At 42.8% G+C, this 15,153-nt stretch overlaps 1 protein-coding gene across 1 annotated transcript in view; it reads right to left on the bottom strand.

The window, feature by feature from the left end:
• Nucleotides 1-11,974, bottom strand: part of FOXN3 (forkhead box N3) — a 400,969-nt gene extending 388,995 nt beyond the window's left edge. The window contains exon 1 of the mRNA XM_082851618.1: nt 11,845-11,974. The gene's annotated coding sequence lies outside the window, so the exon portion shown is untranslated. The remainder of the gene's footprint in view (nt 1-11,844) is intronic.
• Between the last annotated feature and the right edge of the window lie 3,179 nt (nt 11,975-15,153).

Raw genomic sequence — 15,153 nt, 5'->3', positions numbered from 1 at the left:
CTTTAAGACAAAAAGCATTATGAGAGTTAAAGTGCACTACTTCATAATAATAAAAAATTTGATAATCTACCACCTTACTGAGAGACTTTTAATACACTTCCCTCAGTAAAAAAATAGATCAAATTGGGATAGGGACTCTCCTGGTGGCACAGTGGTTAAGAATCCGCCTGCCAATGCAGGGGACATGGGCTTGAGCCCTGGTCCAGGAAGATCCCACATGCCACGGAGCAACTAAGCCCTTGTGCCACAACTACTGAGGCTGTGCTCTAGAGCCTGAGAGCCACAACTACTGAGCCCGTATGCCACAGCTACTGAGCCCACATGCTGCAACTACTGAAGCCCGTGTGCCTAGAGCCCATGCTCCGCAATAAGAGAAGCCACCACAATGAGAAGCCCACGCACTGCAACGAAGAGTAGCCCCCACTCACCGCAACTAGAGAAAACCCATGTGCAGCAACGAAGACGCAATGCAGCCAAAAATAAATAAATTTATTAAAAAAAAAAAAATTAGGATAGTGGTCATCTTGCAAAAGATAGTGCCTTAGGGGCATAAGGGGACCTCTTGGGTGAAGTTAACATTCTATTTATTAACATAAGTGCTGGTTACATAGGTGTGTTCACTTAAAAAAAAATCCATCTGTTTACAGATGTAACTGTAGACATAAATATACACACAACATATGTTTACATATATATAAATACATAGGTATCTATACTATATATCTATATATACTACAAATGGTGTGTGGGTGTGTATATATATATAATGTTTCCATCTATATGAAATCGTGTGCAACTAAACTATATACAGTTTCAGGATTTAAAAAGTATGTGGTAAAATTATAAAGAAAAACAAGGGCACAAACCAGAAACAACATACTTCACATCTACTCACATCCAAGTGGCTAGAATTTTGCCATTCTTTTTTTTTTTATAAATTTATTTATTTATTTGTTTTTATTTTTTTGGCTGTGTTGGGTCTTCAACGCCGTACGCGGGCTTTCTCTAGTTGTGGCAAGCGGGGGGGCTACTCTTTGTTGCGGTGTGCAGGTTTCTCATTGTCGTGGCTTCTCTTGTTGCAGAGCATGGGCTCTAGGCGCTCGGGCTTCAGTAGTTGTGGCACACGGGCTCAGTAGTGGTGACTCGCGGGCTCTAGAGTGCAGGCTCAGTAGTTGTGGTGCACAGGCTTAGTTGCTCCACGGCATGTGGGATCTTCCCGGGCCAGGGCTCAAACCCCTGTCCTCTGCATTGGCAGGCGGATTCTTAACCACTGCATCACCAGGGAAGCCCAAATTTTGCCATTCTTAGCTGCAAGGGAGTCTTAGAAATGTAGTTAATGGACATAGGTGGGAAACTAGTTCACTCTGCCATAGGCAGAAATTCCATAGCCTTGAAAATCAGGCTTTCTCCTGGGACAGGATTTTCACCTATTAGCAGCAGTCTGGAGGACCCAGCTCAAAGAATTGACCTGACGCTACAGAAGATACTGCTTTCTTCCATGAGTGACAGTGAAGTTGCTAATCTTTCTGCCTGGATGGTAGAAGGATAAGATGGTGGAGGGGAAGTGAAAGAAAAGCCCACCTCTTTCTGGGTCCAGTTAACGATGGGAAGGAAAAAGGAGATAAGAGAAGAAGACAGTGGATTCTGCCTCTTGATAGAGGAGCTACCCCTGAGTGCAGAGGGATGTGTTTGTGTCCATTCCCCTCCATCATCCAGAGCCCTAGGAAGAGAGGGTCTGCACCAGCCTGGAACACAGCTTCCTCAGCCCAGCACTGCAGCCTGATCAAACAGAGGGAGCTGTGTGGTGGAGTGCCTCGGGTAGACTGTGGACTGAGTAGTGGACCCCTTGCAAGGACCACCAGGCCAGTGGGCTTGATGGATGGTGTCACACATACTCAGAGTTTGCTGCCAGTGGGAGCTAAGGGTGGACCCAGCCAGCAGGGGATGACACGTCAGGTTCTGACAAAGCCAAGAGGATGACCAGATCAACTTTTTTTGCAAACTGTGGGTCACTTATTGGGTCCCAAGTGTGGTTTTTTGTTTTGGGGGGTTTTTTTTTCATTAAATAAAATAGAATGGAAAAGATCTGAGTACATCAAGTATAAAAAGGATAATAATACCTTGTAAAATTTCTATTTCAGCTATACAGGTTATTTTGTAAAAACTTTTGTATCACCTGTCCACATATGCTTACTGGAATCTCATGAAAATATATCTGTGTTTTACTTTGAATCTTTGGAAACCACTGGACTGGACTATGTGTTATAAGAGCCACAGACTTCATCTGCTAATACAGAACAAGCAACACCATGGCAAGAGACCCAGCCTCTGAGAGTCAAGGCCACCGTAACTAAGGAGACAGATTCGCTAGTCCTCTGTAAGAAATAAGAGTACACGAGACACCCCTTCCTCACACTCTGACATCACCGGCAAAGAAAGGGAACAACAGGAAGGAAGGGATATTGTTTTCCTAGGAAGACTGAGAATTATCTTAAGGGACTATTTGGATTATCAGATCAAACTAAGTTTTTAAATAGACGGGATCAAAAGTTATTATTCTTTTTCCTGATAACCGAAGGGTGTTTGCTGGGAGGAAGGTTTGCTGCAGACAAAATAGACAAATTGCATTTTTCTGCACCTCACAGTTGCAGAGTGGGTGAAACTGGTGACCCTACAACATGTGAAGCGGGGAAGAAGAAGGTTGTGGTCAGGGAACAATATGAACAAAGTCAGGGGAGCTAGAAGGAATAAGGCAAGTTCAGGGATGAATGAACCCTGACCAGATCCGGGGGCATTTCCTGAGCACTAATGGGGACGGCCAGATTATAGAAGGTCTTGAAAGTTAGGCAGAGGAGGACAGACTCGGTAAGGAGAGCAACAGGGAGCCCGCATAGGTTCTTAGTAGATGAGGGACATAACACAACAATAACAACGTAAAAATAAAAATAGCTACAATAATTTAAGTTGCAACTATGCATCAGGCTGTCTGTCAACGGTTTATCATTAGCTTTCACAAGCATCCTTTCAGGATTTCCACATTAATGAGTCTTATTTCACATTACTGAGCCTGAGGTTAAGGTCACACAGTTGTAAGTAGGTTTGAAAGCAAGAAGTCTAACTTCAAAGCCCTTAACTTCCAGAGTAGTTTAGGGACAGAAGTCTTCAGGAGGACAGAGGAAGGAAAGGGGCCAGGAGGGACAGAGCACCTCGGAGGTTCCCAGCAGTATTCTCAGAGTGAGGCACTGGAACTCAAGATGAGGAGATGACCATGAGGTGGATTTCAAAGAAAGCAGCAAGGAGCCCTGGTGATAAATGAGATACCTGGCATGTAAAACAAGTGGCTGTCCAAGTTTCCCAACCTGGGAAACAAGGATAATGGTTGTAACACAGAAAAACCAAACCAAAACAAAAACATACACAACAAAATAAGTGCCCTTATTGAAAATTTCTGCCTGAATGCTTAGACTCAGAGCTTATGTCCTTCTCTTGTTCCCATTTCTCAGACCGAAAAACCACTTTCTCAGGATCTTCATTTTGAAGTTCAGAGGACCACTAAAAATGACTCTTGTAAAGCATTCTCAGTTCCAAGACTGTGGAAGGAGCTGAGAAGTGGAGAGCATTGTAGAGGCTGCTGGTGCCCGGCCCACGTCCCCTTCAGGCCTCACTACTCAGCGCCACCAGTCCAACCTTCACCTCGACCAGAGGTGTCAAGAACCTCCCTGAGGACCTTGTCTGGCAAAAGCTCACGCACCAACCTTAAGTGCTGGGAATCAACGTCTCCTGAGTCATCAACCAGTGCCTAGAAGCGACATGCTGGACACCAGCTCTCAGCGCGCCTAGGCGCCCCTCACAGTGTAACCGGGGATGGAGGTGGAGGGGGCGGGGTGTGGGGGCATAGATGAGTCTCCCACTCGCGTCCCCTACTGCTGTCCTCCTGGGATCGTCTCCCAAGTAAACTACCCTCCCTGGAATCCTCCTTGCACTTACACCTGGAGAGAGGAACTCAGGGAGGGCGTCACTTCAATCTGTCGACATCAGCTTAGAATATAAACTTCAATAGGGCCAACTTTGGGGATACTTACAGTTTAAGAAGCCACTCAGAGTTAGGGAACAGAAGGTTGACTCTGCCAGTGATTTCTTCCCCTTTAGTTCCCTATCACAGGGCACAGTCGCTTATATGCAGTAGGCACGCAATAACTGTTCATTGAATGAATGGGTGGGTGATTCGTTCCCCCAAATCGGTGCATATATATATATTGAACACGTCCCTAGATCAATTCTTTAAAATGACTTCACATGTGAGATCTGTGAAAGTACACGTGTGAAATATGAATTAGTTCCATTCAAGTGCTGATCATCTACCTGAAGTCTTCCAGAGAATTAGAAAGTACCAGGCACCTGCATCACTGAAAATGTCCACATCGGTTCCATTGCTAGTTCCAACCGGTCACATACATACCAGGCATAGTGGGGTGCCCAGGTGAAGATTTAACTTGTCGTTTTCCCCTTTGCCAGAATGAGAGCAGAGCTCCTGGCTTAGATGAGAAAGTCAGACTAACCCAGTTTCACTTGGTCTATATAAACCTATGTGGAGTTTGTTTGATTTACAAGTAAGGGGGTCTCAAGAAGGAGATACCCAACACTCTCCTAATCTGACAACTTAAGCCACTTGTTTTTTATTCCAAAAAAAATAAAGGAGGTATCATTGAATTTGCATCTCTGAGTTTCTTGAGCAGTTCATAGGAATTATAAAGAGAACACTGTCTAGGAAATCTGTTTTCTGGATGCCACCAACAGAAATTCTAAGTGTAATATTTGGGTAATTAAAGAAAATCATATCCCTGTGGTAAGAGCCCTTCGTTCACCAACTAGGTGAATGTGCTCAGGGATGCATGAAGGGAATTTCAAAAGATGAAGATGGCAACTTCCCTGGTGGTGCAGTGGTTAAGAATCCGCCTGCCAGTGCAGGGGACACAGGTTCAATCCCTGCTCCGGGAAGACCCCACATGCCACGGAGCAACTAAGCCCGTGCGCCACAACTACTGAGCCTGCGTGCCTAGAGCCCGTGCTCCGCAACGAGAGAAGCCACCACGATGAGAAGCCCGCGCACTGCAACGAAGAGTAGCCCCCGCTCGCCGCAATTAGAGAAAGCCCGCGCGCAGCAATGAAGACCCAATGCAGCCAAAAATTAATTAATTAATTTTAAAAAATTCATTCAAAGAAGGAAAAGATGAAAATAAATTAAGGAAGGTAAGCTCTGACAAGGGAACTAAAAAGTTTCCTCCCATCATTGATGGTCAAACATGGGAACACAGAATGTCAAGAAGCAAAACCCTACTTCTTGCCAAAATCACAATATTTTTCCACCCCTCACAATTTTTCCCAGGAGGAGACTCCATTTCAAGCAGAGAAGGGGGAGTTATCAACCCTGGAATAGAAACAGAGGAGCAGTTGTAAGGTAGCCAGTGGGACAGAAAATGACTGGAACTTGGAGTCAGGGGGTCTGAGGGTGAGAACTACTTGTACCAAAGAGTGTGTGGCCTGGAAACATAGTTACCTCAGTTTCTTCATCTGTGAAGGGACATTACTGCATATTATCATTATTTATTAGTAGTAGTAGTAATATTATATTAATACTAGATTATTATAATAATTAATAGGGGCAGCACCTGATAAACAAAAACCCCTTATCAGTTGGATGTGACTTTTCTATATTATCCAATGTTGCCAAACTTACCATGAGCAACTTATTTCTTTTCCGAGAGACCATTCTAAATGCTAAATCCAATCCCACGCAACACTACGACTGTCTTAACTTAGAGACCTTATTCACTAGTCATTAAATGGTAACTGTTTTCATTTTACAGGCTGCAAAAATGTTGAGTTTGCCAAATTAGAACATTTCAGACTTTAAAGAGAAATGTGAGGTGATCTAAAATCTAACCTTGTATGATATTCTAAAATCACCTCTTCCAGTAGGACTTACTACTGTCTGAATCTTAAGAAAGTGACATCCGCAAAGGTAGCAGACACACTCTGTAATATGTGGAGCCCTCCATTAACAACTTCAGCAAGGTCCTGGTAATTGGAAGCATCCTTGAGTTCCAAAACAAAGTCCCCAAGAACATCGGAGTATAAGTGCTCACTCAAGGAGAGTCACTGGTCTATTATTATGAATACGCCTTGGGACAGCTCTGTTGGTTTTCTATGGCTGTACACACTCATTTTTCTTTGAAATGCAAGTGAGAGGAGGAATAAGATAGCTTTAAACAGCCTAAACGTGAAAAGCTTTATTCAACCCAATTCAACAAACAAAAGTTAACCACAGTCATTTTCATCCACTACCACGGCCAACTATTTTGTGCTTATACTAGTTTTATCTTTCTAGAGGAAACATTTTCTTTAAAGAAAGAAAAAGTTCCGGCACAAATTGTGGGAAGATCTGTGGCTTCCCAGAATATTGATTATTTTAATCGCCATCTCTGACCCACACAGGTACTAGAAGCATGGCAAGCACAGTGGAAGTAATAGGAGCATGCAGACAGGGGGCTGTCCTTTCTACTTCTATAAACTCCCCAACTGTGCAGCCTCCAAGAAACAATGCAAGGAGGTTTGCTGTGACCCTGAGAAGCACAATGCTGTTGAGACCGTCTGCGTGAAGTCCCTGCTGCTTGTAACCGAGCACATGTGAATCAAGGGGTTGTGAAAATTAGGAGTGGAAGTGAAGGGGATCCCTCTGTCCGCCACCCCTAGAAATCTTAATATTTATGGCCTCTGGGATGTAAACAAGGGGAACTGAACTCAATCCCAATACTGCCATTTCAGTAAATCTCAGAATAGAAGAGATAATCTGAATATGTTTGATGATATTCAAATATCATCCATGTGTTATCATTTTACTCAACACTCAAAACACTACCGCGTCTGCCAAGCAGATTATATAGCTTGGCAAACTTTCATTTCATGAATGACACTTAATATGAAATAATTTTCACTGACAGATATTGTAACAGTGATATAACAGATCCTGAGGTGGCACTAGAATAAACCCACACATTCCAGGACAATGAGAATCGACTAATCTCAAACACCTCTGCATGATGTTCCTGTAACTTATGCGGAAAGGGGGCCCTTTAAAAACGTCCTTTCCTGGGGATATATGTATATGTATAGCTGATTCACTTTGTTATAAAGCAGAAACTAACACACCATTGTAAAGCAATTATACTCCAATAAAGATGTTAAAAAAAAAAAAAAAAGTCCTTTCCCCTTCCCTTATTACAGATGGAACCAGGGCTCTTTCATACTTATAGCCAGTCCAGCCTAGCGCTATATACAGAATGTCTTATTAGAGCCCATTGTCTGCCATTCCTTCTTCCTCCTCTGAGCACAAGTGCCCTCTTAAATTGTCAAGGCAAAAGTTCTCTCTTCAGCTCAGAAGTTCCAGGACTCTGCAAGCAATTCCCTCGGGGCCTTCCTTAGAGAATATTTGGGGCACTTTAAAAGCAGTGGTTTTCAAACAGTTCACAGGGATACTAGGGTCCTAGGGTGTGCCCCAGGCACAGCCCAGGAGAAAAGAGCAGATTCTGGGTTCCCAGCTCTTGGTTCCCCCAGAGCAGCTCTGGTTTTATTCCACTCATATATTAGGGTCTTGCATAAGACTCCATTTGGTGCTAAATATAAAACCAAAATGATGTCTTCAAAAAATGTGTGAAAACCATCGCAACAAATGGTGCCCTCCCTTAGGCTCTCTTAACCCCCTCCCCCGGCTGTTCCCTTCAAACGGAGGTTTCTGTACTTATTTTCCTTTAAAGAACCTCACCCTGTTTCCTCTTCCAGAATTTGAAACATACATGAATTGAAACTATTAAATATATTTATTTATAATATTCAAAAAGTAATCCAGAGTTTTGCACAATAAATCTTTTCAAGGTTAAGATTCGTTTTTCTCATACGGACTCTAGCCTGGCTTTAGCTATAGCCCCTCCCCAAATTCCAACTCTCCCCCACTCCATCAGCAAAGGAGGCATACACCTGACATGTAATCTTTATGGATTTTACTGTCACAAGCAAGAGAAGAATGAAGCTGACTCTTTCCCTTTACCTCTCCACAGAACTGGCATTTGGTTGGTATTCTGGGCTAATTATTAGAAATTTGGCATCATCATCAAAAAACGCCAACTTCAGTTAATGTCTATATATCTGACAACTGAAAATGAATTGGAATTTTACTGAACATCTTGTGTGTTGGTCAAATAAATTGTCCATAGCAGTATAATGACCAATGTTTCTAATCTCAGAGTCAAAAATAAATGAACAGAAATGCCAAAGATTTGGAGTAATTTAATTGTACTCCTCCAAAGTCCATTTAAAAATGAACTGTTCTGAGCAAACTATTTGACAGACAATGGAGCATGAAGGCAGATTCTAGAAACTAACAAATCCCATTCATTTCCTTCAGTTTGTAAAAACAAGCAACTGACATGTTTCCTGCCAATGAACATAGTTGAAGATAAGAAAGCTCCCTACAGGAAATCCTTTGCTAAAAGAGAACAGTTGTGCCACTAAGCTTAACCTTTTTCACCGAATCTCAATCAGTTAAATATTTGACAAGAGGGGATCATGAAGTACATGCTAAATCACCCCAATGATGCTCTATTGCTTCTAACGTCTGTATTTCCTATGGCATAGATGCAGAATATTAAATAAATATTACAGTATAGTTAGGATTCTTTCTACCTCCTCTCCCCTGCCACCATGCAATTAGTTTATGAAAACAAGGGAAATTTTCTGCTTTTTAAAAAGACCAAAGTGTTAGTTAAGTGAAATGTAAAATGGACCATTTTCAGTTAAGACTAAGCAATACCATGCTATAAATCATCACGATTATAAGAAGGATATTTCTAAATGAATATCAAGCGCGTCAAATTTAAAGACTACCATTGACAAGATTAGAGAAATATAAGAAATGCACCGGTTTTATATTTACAAGCTTCAATGTTGACCCTCAAATTCAAAATTTAGCCTCCTCAGTTATTTTTTGCTTAGCAAAGTGAAAGGGGGAGATCTCCAAACTTTTCTCCTTTCTTTACTCTCCTCACTAAAACCACTACCAAGATATTGAAAATATTCGCAACCTTGAGGTGGGGAACCTCTCAATTATCCTAAAAACTAAAGCACTCTTCTCCATCCACAGAAGAAGAGGAAACTTTTCTAACCATTATTATTTTAACCAAAATAATAATAAGTGCAGTTTTGAAAGAGCCCTTATTTCTGTTTAGGATTATCCTTTCCCTGCTTTGCTACTAAGAACACCCTTCCTTATACTTCCCAAAGCACCAGACAGAGTCTTCATCTATCCTGTACAGGCAGCCTTAGAGCAAAGCTCCAAAATGCCACAGTTCTTCAAATTCAATTGCAACAGTTCAAGTTAGAAGCCTCTTGCAAACAGAAACTCTTCATTATACCGTCCCCAAATGACTCTTCAGCCACAGGTAACAGCCTAGTCTTTACAGCTCCACAGAGTGTTGTTCTAACAGTAGACTTACAAATCAGTTCGCTTCTACAATTAAGTGATCAAATACATTCTTCTTAGCCTTCCCTGGCGCAACTCCGAGGTAGCAAAATGCAAAGTAAGCAGGCGTGCTCCTCCTTGCTTTAAGCCCTTTTCCTCACATCTTTTCAGAAAAAATACAGTTATGAAATCCAGGAGACTGCATTTTTGGTTGTTGTTGTAAAATGACCTTGATTTGACAGGCACGGTCTCAGGTTTCAACAGATGCTGTGGGAAAGCTTACAGAAGGCAACATGTTCTCCAGGCATCTGTGATGACATGCAGGTTTTGTTTTTTTGTTTTTTAAATGGTGGTTATGGTAGTGTACGTGTGTTGGAGGGGGTAACTCGTCTCAGTTTCCATGACAACCATGTCTCTACTCATCGGTTGTTAGATACCATCCACTTCCTGTGTCTAAATTTTTAAGCCAATCGGAAAAGTGTTTATACATTTAACAACTTCTGGGATGGTGCTTCTTTAATTGGGGTGTTTCAAGGCTCAAATGGAGTTGTCCACCGGCCTTATATTTTTCCGCTTATGTAGAACATTTCACAATATTTACCAACTCATTCTTTTAAGGTGAAGAATGCCCTTTTTTTTTTAACTTGAAATGCATTCTCCTCAAACCAGATGCCACAATTTCTTATAACAGTGTGCAAGCTGATTTTGATTGTTGGCTCTTCGTGGCCTTTTTCTTTCACTGTTACAGACTTAAATTTAGTGCATGATACATGCTAATAATGCACAAGACACTTACATTATCAAAGTAAAGACACAGTTAAGCACCATCTGCTGACAGTGATATTTAACTCTTCAGATCAAAAAAAAAAAAACAGGAAAAATTATTCTAAGTTGAACAACTTTGCATTCTGTAACTCCCAAGGAGAAACCATTGAGAACGTATTGTAAAGTGATATGTCTATAAAAGCTGATGTCTGCAAAGAAATTTGTCACCAGAATGGCCTACTTTCTTTGGATAGAAGCAACAACAAAAAATTAAACACAAAGGTATCTCAAGCAAACTGCACCCAAATTAAAAATCAACCTTGCAGAAATCTGGGCACGAGAAGGCTACTCTGAAATTACAGCATGATTTTCAAAGAAGGTTTTGGGTGACTGTTTCCCTAAGTCTTCATCGAACTGACCAATCAGTGTGAGAGCAGAGTGGGCTGGAGTCATTTGTGCAGTCTTCCGAGCTCTCCAAGCTGCTCTCCCCTCTCTAAGGCAGCGCTGGCGATCAATGAAAAACAGGGAACAAAAGGAATATAACAGGATGTCTCCTTAGCTAAGGAAAATGATTCCCTTTTTCCTCAATGAGCCAGCCGCACCCTGCCCACAACAGCTCCACATGGGAGCTCCCAGCAGACCAGACCTTTCGGCTGAAGCACATTTTACACGTGCAAATCATGTGTCCCAACTGCTGGCAAATGTGTCACCTTAAGCACATCCTGTGACAGAGGGCTCCCCGAGCCCAACCAATTGAAACTAATAAATTAAATAAATTAATAATCCCACCATTAAAAGCTACCAAGAAAGACTGTGTTTCCCTTTCCCAAATGTCAAATCCGAGAGTATAAACAAAGCATGAAAAATACTCTCTTCAGCCTCCCCAGCCAGTAATCATGGTTTTCTCCTCAAAACCAGGTTTCTCCAAAAAGAGAAATATTCTGACTGCCCTCAAAGGAAACTCTCATCTGTATATGTCATATCAGGATAACCAGTTACAGTATTTGAAAAGAGGTTTAAACTGCCCACAGATTTGACACTGTTTATAATTGATAGCAAAACACTTGACTGTTTATAATTGATAGCAAAACACTTGCGACAGCAATGCTGTAAACTCTGCCCGAGCCAAACTCCACATTTAACACGTTAGTTCCTTGAAAATAAAAGTAATGCCTGGGGAGCCCACAAAAGTAAAGACCTAGGAAGTAATTAACAGAATTACATCAATTATTTCATAATTTTTAAAAATTATCCATTTGTCTGCTATTTAAAAAAACAAATTTAAAAACTACTATCCACAAATTCCTGAGAAACTTTTTTTTTTTAAATGAACTTACTTTTGAGACAAAACTAATGAAAATATGCAACTTGCCAGCCCTGGATCTCTCCCATTCGGACTGCATGCTATAAATCAATCTGAAACCAGGTGGAAATACGGGGGCGGACACCTTAAAAAATCAAAGTGTGCCCCCAAATGCAGCAGCCTGAACAGTGAGGGCTTCTCGTGACAATGCTGAACCAGAGCAGAAGGTCAGGAGGCAGGAAATGAGCCCCATTTTCGTTACCTTCGATCGCCTGCCCCCCCTTCTGCTTCTCGCGGCCGCATTGTGGGGCTGCGGCGGCGCTGGACTCGCGGGTGGCCCCGCCGCCGGGTCGCGCCGTCTCCCGGCAGAGCTGCAGCCGATCGCGGCCGGAACCCCGGCTCCAGCCCCGGCGCCCGCCCGGGGTCGGCGGCGCGGCTCTCACCCGGGCCCGGAGCCCTGCTGGGTCCTAGTGCGCGCCGCGCGCCTGCCGGCGGCCAGGTCTGCAGCCCGCACGTACGGCAGGCGGCTCGCGAGCACCGTGGTTCCCCGGGAAAACCGAAAACCCCGTCGTCCTCTTTCAAAACCAGACACGGTAGGTGCGGATGAACTGGAGCTTAATGTCAAATCCCGGCCTAAGATGTTAAAAGAAAAACATTGGGGACAACTGAACTCATTGAAGGCGGATATTAACATCTGTAGCCCCAGTGTAAAGCGTAGGGCAGTAACTGGTTTCCGTAGGTTCTCCCGGTGCACTTGTGATATTCTACATTCACAGACGGTAAGAGAGTGCGGCATCAGTAATGATACGTTCCGAAGATATAACGGCGCCCCCGAGAAGAAAAAGGTTGAAAATTGTGTGTTTAAAACAATGTTTTAAACAGTTTTCCAATGATTTTTTTTCCTAACACGTCCTTCTGCATTTTGCTTTCTCTTACTTTATCATATGCTATTTTAAATAACAAAGGCCCATATGGCAAAACACGCAGTCATTTGATTTTCAAAAGACCTCAACAATTGCATCAGAATATGCACTCATGTATCTCCTAAGAAATCAACGAGCAAGAATTAATGGTGGCATATGGTGTGCTTCATGGAGAAAACTGAATTACAAATTAAAGCAAATGCAAAAATTCACAAATTCAGTAAACTGAAAGTAAATTATGACCCTAGATATATACACAAATCAGCTTATGTACAATTAGGGGAAATGTAAGTTCTAGATTTCTCTAACTGCAGAAAGTGTGTTACATGAAGAGATTCCCCTCATTTGCCCCCAAAAGGGCTTTCAGCGCCCTCTCAACACATTTGTTTACTACAGCCCACCTGGAAGGCAACTTTTAAACTTGCAAGTGCTCATTTAAGAGGACAATTCTATTAGCTCTTAATTCAAAATAAAAGTGCTTTAGTTTGAAAAGCCTGTTTAAAAGCCTTCAAGACTGGGAGCTTTACTTTCAGTCTTTGATATCACCAAGCTTGAAGGTCACAATTCTGTAAAACTGCTAATAACAATGGCGCTGTGGTTTGACACCAAAAGGAAAATCAAATGTGTGTTTTCTGAGTTCTATTTTTGGAGCTCAAAAAGTCCCTTTGAAAATTACTCTTGCCCTCCTCCTTCCCAATTATAGCTAAATAAATGTAATAGAAGATTTTTAGTATTAATTAAACATCAAAGTCACCTTTCCTGCTGCCTGATGTCCACGCAAAGAACCAGTTGTAGTATGTTACACTTGTCGATCTTCAAAGCCCTCGCACAAACACCTCATGTGATCTTTACCATACTTCTGTGATAAAACAGACACTATAATCCCCGATTTTCAAACGAGAAAGTGGAGGTCCCGAAGGGTATGGTGACTTGTCCAAAATCACACAGCTGGTCCTCAGAGCAGCTGGGATCCCCAACTCAGATGCCAACATCTCCAACAGACTCCTGCTTTTTCAAGTGCCCACCTGGCCTCCCAACTATTTCTCTACAAATACTATGGAAAATGAGGTATCCAAAACAAAAACTCAGTTATGTTCCTGTAGTCATCATTTCTTACCTGTTTTAGAGCAGCGATTTACCAGAATGGAAATAAGAGGCTAGTTGCAAAAGTTTTAGTCTCTGCTAAATGAGAAAGCTGGCTGGTCGGACTTCTGTCCTGTGGCTGTCCGGGGCACCCTGGCAGACTGAAAACTTGAAACTCTGGGGCTAAGCAATGTCCCTGTCACCTATACACCTTTTTATTCTTTATCAGAGACTAGAAACTGACTCCACTTGACACATGAAGGAAAGAGGTTTTCTCAAGTGGAACTTGGTTTTCTATGTGCAGTCCCAGCACTGAAAGTCCACAAGAACCCTAGAACCTCAAAAGTTTCAGATACCTGGTGGCCTGTTCATGATATCCAGGGCATCCCTGCCCAGACCTGGTGATAATCGAGGTGTTACTTCTCAGCCCTCCTGCACCCCTGGGAAAGTCGCGAGTCAGTTCTGTTTGTAGCATTCTACTTCCTCCTCTCCTCTGCCGAAAGGAAATGTAACTTCTCTTATGATGTGGCCCAAACCAGCTAAATACCGGCCAGGTGAGTGCTGGGTGACATTTAACGGAAAAGACAGAAATATCTGATTCTTAAAAATGATTCATTCCTGGGCTTCCCTGGTGGCGCAGTGGTTGAGAGTCTGCCGGCCGATGCAGGGGACACGGGTTCATGCCCCGGTCCCAGAAGATCCCACGTGCCGCAGAGCGGCTGGGCCTGTGAGCCATGGCCACTGAGCCTGCGCGTCCGGAGCCTGTGCTCCGCAACAGGAGAGGCCACAACAGTGAGAGGCCCGCGTACCGCAAAAAAAAAAAAAAAAAAAAGATTCATTCCTTTCGTGGGCAGCTCATAAGGAAGAGTCTGGTTGTGGCAATGTCCTCAAAAGATGTGGACGACCTTCCTGGGGAACCACTTGGAAGGATTCATGCAAAACTTACGTGGTGAACTCGTGTGATTCCTTTGTTGAAAACTGGTCTAATTATAATCACACCATCCACTGTGGCCTTCAGATGTTGTACGTGCTAGGCTGAAAGTCATCTTAGCACCAATAGGAGGTGATGAGAAGCTGAAAAGAAGAGCTGGTGGTGAGCAATTCCTCAAAGCAAGAGTGCACCAGAAGAGGGACTGGTCAGAAGAAACCATCATTCATTCATTCATTCATTCTGTATACCTCAGACCTTGAAAACCTAATGTTTTCATGTTTAATGTAAGCAAGGTACTGTTCTAGGCTCTGGGTATAAAATATAAATAATGCATTATACGGAGCCCTCAGACAGTCAAACAGTTGCAGAGTGGTGGTGTAAGTGTTGCAGTAAAACCATGTTACAGGCACTGTGTGTTCGAATGCCAGTGGTTCCAGTCCTGGGCCAGTTTGACTCTGCTCTGTTTTGCTAGTAGCTGACTCGTGCAGGCCAAGGTTTACAGAATCTTGGTCAGTTGGCTAATAGCTGGATATGGTCCATGAGAGGCACTGGAGGGAAAGTGGAGGGTGGGAGGAAAGGAGAGGCCAGAGAATTTCTTCACCTCGCTCTTGCCTCTGACAGCATCTCTAGCCAT

This window comes from Leucopleurus acutus, assembly GCF_964270905.1.
Source record: "Leucopleurus acutus genome assembly, chromosome: 1".
Lineage (NCBI taxonomy): Eukaryota > Metazoa > Chordata > Mammalia > Artiodactyla > Delphinidae > Leucopleurus > Leucopleurus acutus.
Note: the sequence above shows the minus strand (reverse complement) of the source record. Positions and strands in the feature narration are given on the sequence as shown.